General features: G+C 36.4%; 1 long non-coding RNA gene across 1 annotated transcript; it reads left to right on the top strand.

Moving 5' to 3' along the window:
- Positions 1-2133: 2133 nt before the first annotated feature.
- Positions 2134-3131, top strand: LOC110274236 (uncharacterized). Its single transcript, XR_002366199.2, has 2 exons — positions 2134-2210; positions 2900-3131. It is a non-coding gene; the product is annotated as an uncharacterized LOC110274236 (long non-coding RNA).
- The last annotated feature ends 5391 nt before the right edge of the window (positions 3132-8522 follow it).

Raw genomic sequence — 8522 nt, 5'->3', positions numbered from 1 at the left:
AACAACAAACTCCTCTCTCAATCCGTCATTACCTCATTTATCTCCATTGCTTCTTCTCTAACCAACCCTTATCTCTCTTCTTCGTTTTCTCAATCCAGATCACCCCACCATCACCCCCTAGCCAACCAACCACCGTCGCCCACCCTCTCTCTCTTCTCTTTCTTTCTCCTTTCTCCCATTTCTCCCTGCCATGTTCGCTACCCCACGCCCCTGTTTGCGCCTGCCAGCTCCGGCGAGCAACACCTCGGTGCAACCCAGCAGTAGCTAAGTTCTGTGCCGCTGCGACACTATCACTACTCCCGTTCTTTTTTCTCTCATTCATCAACGCAGGTTCTATTCCTTTTCTTGTCTCCGGTTCTTTCTATTTTATTTATTTCATTGCTTTTAATTCTGGTTTTTGCATATAGATTAGGCTTAGGACTAGTTAATATCTGTTGCTAGATTGAATGTGTTTGCTGGCTGAATTTTATGAGTTGATTGCTGCTTCCATTAACTGAATGCTCTGTTTACACATGATGCACACCATATCCTCGATGAAATGCCTAAATAAAATCTGTATGTTTAATTCTTATCTATGGCCAGCATTTGACTTAAATTCTATTCTCATGAGGCATTATAATTTACAATTGTGCAGTTTTATGTGATTTCTAATGATGTTTGAGCTTGAATTTTGTTATGCACTTGTTTGTGATTTTTTTTATCAAAACACCAATTTGGTTAAAAATTCAGATGTTATCAATTATTTGGTATATTTTTAAGAAGTGCATACCATATTTTATTGAGTAATTTGAATGAAATAATTTATTCATGTTGGTTTTGAACATAAATGATTACATGCATCATCTCTCGTTCTTTAAAGTTTTTGAGCAATTAAAATTGGGTTTCATCAAAATTATTGCTTTTTGAACAAAGGGCTGTGTTTATGTGATTATTTTATACTCTTTGACATGATTAAGTGGGCTTCTTTATTATTGCCTTGATTATTTTCTTTGTGCTAATTTTGATTAACCATTGCAAATTCAATACACAATTGCAATAACTATACTTTCCAGCCTCAATTCACATACACATGAACACGTAGCAAATCATGATGTCGTCGAGGGTGAGAAATCTAATATAGTGAGCAACGTTCGTTGAATGCATTGATAATGAATGATTATTTTCATGTGAAATTAGATGTTCATACTCCATGCAAGTGGCGTATTTATTTTTATGTTTAATGCTTACCCAAATGCATCATAAACATTCATGATTCAACCAAATTTATGAGGGTTTTATGTTCATGATATGCTTTTATGTATGAGAAATTTGTATATGTTAATTAAGCATGGCATATTAATGTGACGCTGGACGAAACTAGGTCTTCTTTGGACTAACTTTTATTGGTATATGAATTTATATGGCTTAATGTAAATTGCATGTATAAGCATGAGATTGTTGAATATGAAAAATAGCGAATGTTATTATCATTATTAAGATTTAATTTGATCATGAAAATTAAATAGCCAAGAGTTAGTTATCAACGGATGGGCGACTTAATATGCTTCTTGCATGTTCAGTTTGGAATATACATATAATCAATGTTTTGAAAACCGGTTCGAACCGGCCGGTCAAACCGGTCGAACCGTGAACCGGAAGCTAAAACGGTTCGAACAATGAGAAAAACTGTAAAATATGAGAACCGGAATTGAACCGATGAACCGGCCGGTAACCGGTCGGTCGAACCGAACCGTTACCCGGCCAGTTTTTGAGCTTAGCAGCAAAACGCTGCCGTTTGGAGCTCTGGAAAAGCTTAACCCTAAATGGCTAAAACAATGTGATGAACGGCAACGCTGAGGAAGTGAGGGTAGTCTTCTTCTTCTCTGTTCTCTTTCTCTCTTCTGATTTTCTGAAAGTGAGATCTCAAATCTGAATCCCTAATGCGATAATGCCTTCGCCCTTCCCATTTCACAGTTCAGCTTCACCAATCACCATTCTCATCGTTCATCAAGGTTCAGACTTAGAGAGAAGGAGAGAACGCCATCACCCATCACGATCTCACCGGCGCACACGGCCACACGGCAGTGAGCTCCGTCACGCAGTGAGCTCCGTCACCACTCGAGTCGGCGTCGCTGTATGTCTCCCACTCTCCCACTCCCCGTCACCATTCGACTCGGCGTTGAAGCCTGAAGGTTCCTTTCGAGCTTTGAGAGAAAGCCTTCGAGTTCTAGGTAATTGAAATTTTAGTTATGAACTTATTATTGTTCATTGAGTAGCTGTGATGAACTCTGAATACTGTGATACTGTGATACTTTGATAAACTCTGAAAACTGTGATGAACTCTAAATACTGTGAAGTGTGAATACTGTGATACTGTGATGAACTCTGAGTCTCTGATGCTGTGATGAAATCTGATATTGTGAACTCTGTTCATTGAGTAGCTCTTTGATTTTGTGACATGATGAACTCTGAATTCTGAAACTGTGAACTCTGATTTTGTGAACTCATTTTGTGAACTGAATTTTGATTTTGTGACATGGTTTTGTGAACTCTGATTGGAGGGAGCTAAACTATACTGTGATTATTGATTAGTGATTACTGAAACTGAACTGTGATTCAACATGATGAACACCGAAACTGTATTGGATTGTGTTGTTATTGCTCTGTTGTGTCTGTTCTAAAATTGATTAGTAATTTTCTGAATGTGAAATCAATTGTTGTCGAAATTATTGCTAAAATGGGTTTGTTACTCTGCTGCTGCTATTTTTTAATTTATGAGTATACTGTTTTTGAATTTTTGTTGATAGATTTATTGATTTCAGAGTTTAGGGTAATTATTTGTTGCTGTGTTTTAATTTTAAACCAAATTGATGCTTTCAAAAAATTAACAAACAGCATATGTCCCATGTTATTGATTTAGAGCAAGGAAATCATGAAGATGATGCTATTGTTTGAGGTCTTGGGAGTGCTGTTGATGATGGTAGTATATTTCTCTTATGCAGAAGACAGTGTTTCAAGCCACTATCATTTCTAATGTTTTTTACTTCATTCCTTAACTGCAAAATTTGGTTTCTGATGCTTTTTAATGCTAAATTTGATTGATTCTGTGGATATTTAGACACCCTTTTATTTATGATTCATGGAATTGAGAATTAGATTGTTTGGTACTGCTCTATCTATATACTTATTTTGTCTTGGTGTTGAGTCTCACAAATATTCTCAATTACTTACAGCTGTGGTTTCCTTCTTGAATGGAATTTTATTTTTCCAAAAGAAATCATAGACGATTAGGATTGTGGATTTTTTAATTGAGTGGTGAATGTAAAGCTGAAGATGATGATGACAAAAGTGCTTGGAAACATATATTTTAAGAGAGTTTAAAAAATTTTTTGAGTTTGTAAATTGATAAGATCATATAGTTTTAGTGTGTTTAATTGTTTATGTATATTTTATTTATTATTTCATTATAAAATGGTTTTTTCGGTTCAACCACGGTCGAACCGGTTGAACCTGAAAACCAGTGAACCAGTAGTCAAAACGGTTCGATGATCGATTCAGTTTTCAGAACCTTGCATATAATCACACATGATAAACACTAAATGAATAAAAAGAACAACTCTAGTCACCATTGGCTCTAAAACCGATTTCTGGACTATGTGCTTGGTAGTTGTATCTACTGCATGTTCATGTATGTGATAGATAGTGATATTGTTTGTGTTGGTTAGTGAGGTTTCTTTTTTGGTCTATGTGCTTGGTAGAATGATTGACTTGATTTCTTTTTTATAGTTGCATTGTTTGTGCTGATTAGTGAGGTTTCAAGCAAATGATATATACTAAGGATTTATCTTTTTTTTTTGGAATTGTAGGCCATGCAACTGTCAGATGTTATTGAGGTTGGAAGTGAAGAGATGGATCTTGGTTACGAGGTTTGGACTCTAGAGGTCGGTGCTCATATTGGCCGCAATGAGCCCTACCAATTTGATGGGTTCATGTATTTGTTAAACTCATTCGACAATAGTTAGTTTTTGTTGGACATGCCTTTCAGTACGTAATTCATGTATTAGATACTATAGACGAAAACGGTTATCTGGTTTGGAAAGAATGGGTTTATTTTAAAAAAAATTGGATGTTCGTTTGTAAAAATATTAATGATGTTCATCGTTATTGTATCCATCCAGATGGTTAATTTATTATACAAGATGGATGTTCATTATGATTATATGATCTCACTTATTGATTACACGATTATCGCTACTCACAAATGTTGGATGTTCATCTTTACATATAACTGGATGTTCAGACCGTGGTCACTATAGCGTCTATTCAGGATGCTTCATGAAATCTTGGCTTAATGTCAAAATTCAAGAACTCAATACTTAACAAATTCAAGTCATTTGACTTTGGAAAAGTAAGCATAAATCTCAGGATAAAGACAAGATGTTCGTTATAGTAAGAATCTAGATGGTTATTTTTACAGAAAAAATGGATGTTCACTTTCGCTGTAACATCTATTCAGAATGCTTCATGGAAACTCGACTCAAGTTCAAATTTCAAGAACTCAAAGCTTAACAATTTCAAGTCGTTCCACTTTGAAAAACTAAAGATAAATCCCTGAATAAAGACATAATTAGATGAATATTCGTTTTAGTTAGAATATGGATGGTTCCTTTCACAGAGAAAATAGATGTTCACTTTCATGCATTTTTAAGAATGTCATGCCTGAGTGAATGAAGACCAACATATTTACAAAATTACATGTCTGAGTGAATGAAAACCAACATATTCACAAAATTACGAAAGGTAAAAGAGGGTCCACAATGCTAAAAATCCTCCCAATTTTCATGTCAACCATAATGCTAAACTGTTGCCTAGCTCAACTTTCCACCTTCTCAATCCAACAATCATCCACCATGGACACAAATCTTGGTTCCTTCAAGGTCCCACCATCTTCTCTCACTGTATTCCCAGGTCTCTTCATCATGGTTCTTGCCCCCATGTACGACCACGCCATCCTCCCATTTGCAAGAAAAATAACCAGAACCGAAACTGGAATCATGCATTTACAAAGAATTGGAACAGGGTTGGTTCTTTCCATAGTGGCCATGGCAGTTGCCGCGTTAGTCGAAACAAAGAGAAAGAAAACGGCGTTGATTCATGGTCTAACGGATTCAACGGAACCTCTTCCCATAACGTTCTTGTGGGTGGCATTACAGTACTTATTTCTTGGCTCTGCTGATCTTTTCACTCTTGCTGGGATGATGGAGCTCTTCTTCACTGAAGCGCCATGGAGCATGAGGTCTCTTGCAACCGCCCTTTCTTGGGCTTCTCTTGCCATGGGTTATTACTCCAGCACTATTCTTGAGTCGGCGATAATGGATGTTAACTCCTCAGCAAACGGATGTTCAGCCGTGTGAGGAGCGATGGAGTTCCTTCCCACAAGGGCGTAGTTACGACGAAGCTGGGCGCTATAGCTCCGGTTGGAGGAATCGGAGGCTCCACGTCGCACAGGAGCGGATCGATTGGCTGCAGGTTGATTCGCGGACAGCTGGGCGGCGACTGGGGTAGGTGGGGTCTTGCCGAATGACCATTGGGGTTTTTAGGGGGGAGGGGGGTAGGGTCACGACGGGGATAGACAGGTTAAAGGGAAAAAATTTGAATTAGGTAAAAATTAGGGGTAAAAGGCCATATAAAATGAGGGTTACTAATGGTTAAATTATATTATTAATTTAGATTGGGTCAAATAAACAGCCCATTGTATAGATTGTATAGATATTTCATTGTCTCCTTAGCGGGATCCCTTTTTTTATTATACCCAAATATGAAAGCCACCATCCTATTCTTCTATCTATGATGGCTTTCATCCTAGGTAGCAGCAGTCGATGGCGATATTACACCCGTGAAGAGAAATCTAACGTATCAAGGTAAGTACTTCGTTTTTTATAATACATTTCTTATTTTTCTCCAATTTCTTTTGTACGCACAAAGAGGTTCTTAATTTTTCTAGACATGAATCATGATTCTATTAATTTTTACAGGCATATACAAGTTTTTAGGCTGCGTTTGTTTACAGAAATAGGACACTGAGACATAGACATAGAGACACAATATCATATTTGGCAGAGGAGACATGGACAGAGACGGTGTGTCCAGAGACACTAATTTGTATATTTTGTGTCCATCTTGACAGGAAGGACATAGGGATACTAACAAGAGACACAACTTATTTTTTTTTATTATTTTTGTTAATTTTTCATAATTATATTTTTTTATTATTATATTTTTCATCTCAAATTTTTTGAATGAAAAAAAATGAGAATAAATTAGATTTTCATAATTTGTTCTAGTTTATCACCAAACAGAATATAAGAACACAAAATTTTGTGTCTCTGTCTATCAGTGTCTTGTCTTGTCCTGTTCTCAGTGTTTTATCTTGTCCTATTCTCAGAAACAAACGCAGCCTTATGGCTTACAAGTTATACAAGTTGGCCCAGCCAAAAAAAAACCATGCGCACTCATTCTTTAGAATGGAGCGTCAAACGCACGCGGCTCACACAATAGTTGCGTTTTCCAAAACATGCTCATTATGGCACACTCTTCCTCTTCTTCCTCAAACAAAACGCAAACTGTCAAGTTTCAGGCCACATTCGAAACAAATTATGATTCTGAAGAAACGTTCTAACTCCTCGCGAAGAGTAGAAGAATTCAAGAACAAAAGATAAAAATCTCCATAAAAAGTCAGCAGAAAAAAGGAAGAAACATTATTCAAGGTAATGTACTGTTTTACTGTTCTTCAAGGTTTTTCACATATTTGTTTCTGAATTCGAAATCAAAGCACTATATCGTCAGTATTTCTCGCTCTATTTCTTCTAGGTTCTTCTAGGTTTTACTGTTCTTCTTGTTTTAGATCTCATATTACTGTTCTGATGAAACTGTTCTTCGTTTACGCTATCTTACATACTTCTAGTGAATGCTTTAATGTGTGTTTTGATCTGTTTGGTACATGTTTTGTGCATGTTTACATGGAAGAATCTTCCTCTTTTAACTGAATTTTGGGTGTATATGGAGAATTTTTGGGTGTCAATGACCGATTGTCGGGTGTATATCTCGAACTTGGCATGCGACTGTTGCTTCTAGTGGCATTTTGAACTTAAATATATTTCTGAACTCATATAATGTCATATAATCCAAAAAATGTAGAGGTGTATGGGACTAATATATATTAGGAGTTTCGAAGTCTAACAATTACTATTCTAATTGTGCTTGACCTTGTAGTGTCATTTTATGGATGTTTTCAACTGATTTAATTTTGTTTAATTAAAAAAAATAAAATAGATATGGGATTGGATTTGGTTGTATGTGGCTGATATTGGGGTGTATCTGAGTGATGTTTGAGTGTATTTCAGGTCAAAAAATATATGTCTTAGAACAAGTCAATTTTTCCTAATACAAATATATCTTATTCTAATGACTCTAATTTTGCTTTGTTTATAGCAAACCAAAGACTTGAAGTATGCAACCCATTTGTTGAGTGAAAATTTTGAACAAATGAGCGAGAAAAAGAAAGTAATTGTTCGGGATTTAGGTTTCGGTGGACTGATGCACATCCCGCCAATGAAGGTGCATCACAAACTACTAAAGGAGTTGGCTAACTCCTTTAAGCTAGGGAAAAACACACTTGAAACCAACTACGGTTCGTTTAGAGTTAAACCCAGCACAGTAGGGGCTGTGCATGGCCTTAACGCATCAGGTAACTCATTCTTCTTAATATATTATTCTGCTATCATATAATCAAGAAACAAACATAAGTGTACATGAGTGATATTGGGGTGTATATAAGTGATATTGGGGTGCATATGACTGATGTTGGGGTGTATATGAGTGGTATTGGGGTGTATATGAGTGATGTTTGAGTGTATTTCAGGTAATTTTCAGTTTAAGTTGTTTTCTTTTTTGTAGGAGATCTATTTCCTGAGAAAGTCAGTTATAAAGAACTTTCTGAAGAGAACAAATAGATTTTTAAAAGGATTCCAGGGGAAGACTCTAAAAATTATGACCGATGAGATGATGAGTATTGGTGTTGGAAATGAACAGGATCGCCTCATGTTCAAGAGGATTTTCATCCTCTATATACAGATGGCGTTCCTGTTGCCAACCACAATAAACAAAATCCCTCCTGTGCACCTAGCTCTAATTTTCAAGATGGACAGAATAAAGGAGAGCAACTGAGGAGCCCATGTTCTGAATTTTATCATCAAGGGCATAACTAATTACAATCTGAAAAAGAAAAAGTCAATAGACAGCTGCCTGTTTGCCCTGATGATGGTCTATTTTCATCTATCAAAAAATAAAGACAAGAAAGGAGAAGAAAGACCTGCACAACCCTGGATTGCCAACTGGAATAGAGAGCAGTTGGTTGAAAGGATGAGAGCAGAAATGGATGGACATATGATAAGTGTACGGAATACCTTGGGTGTATTTTATTTATGTGGATGCTGTTAACTAACATTTCTACTGTTTCAGGGAATTGTAAAGATGGCCGAAAT

This window comes from Arachis duranensis, chromosome 7 (assembly GCF_000817695.3).
Source record: "Arachis duranensis cultivar V14167 chromosome 7, aradu.V14167.gnm2.J7QH, whole genome shotgun sequence".
Lineage (NCBI taxonomy): Eukaryota > Viridiplantae > Streptophyta > Magnoliopsida > Fabales > Fabaceae > Arachis > Arachis duranensis.
This window is presented reverse-complemented; position numbering and strand designations above follow the sequence as displayed.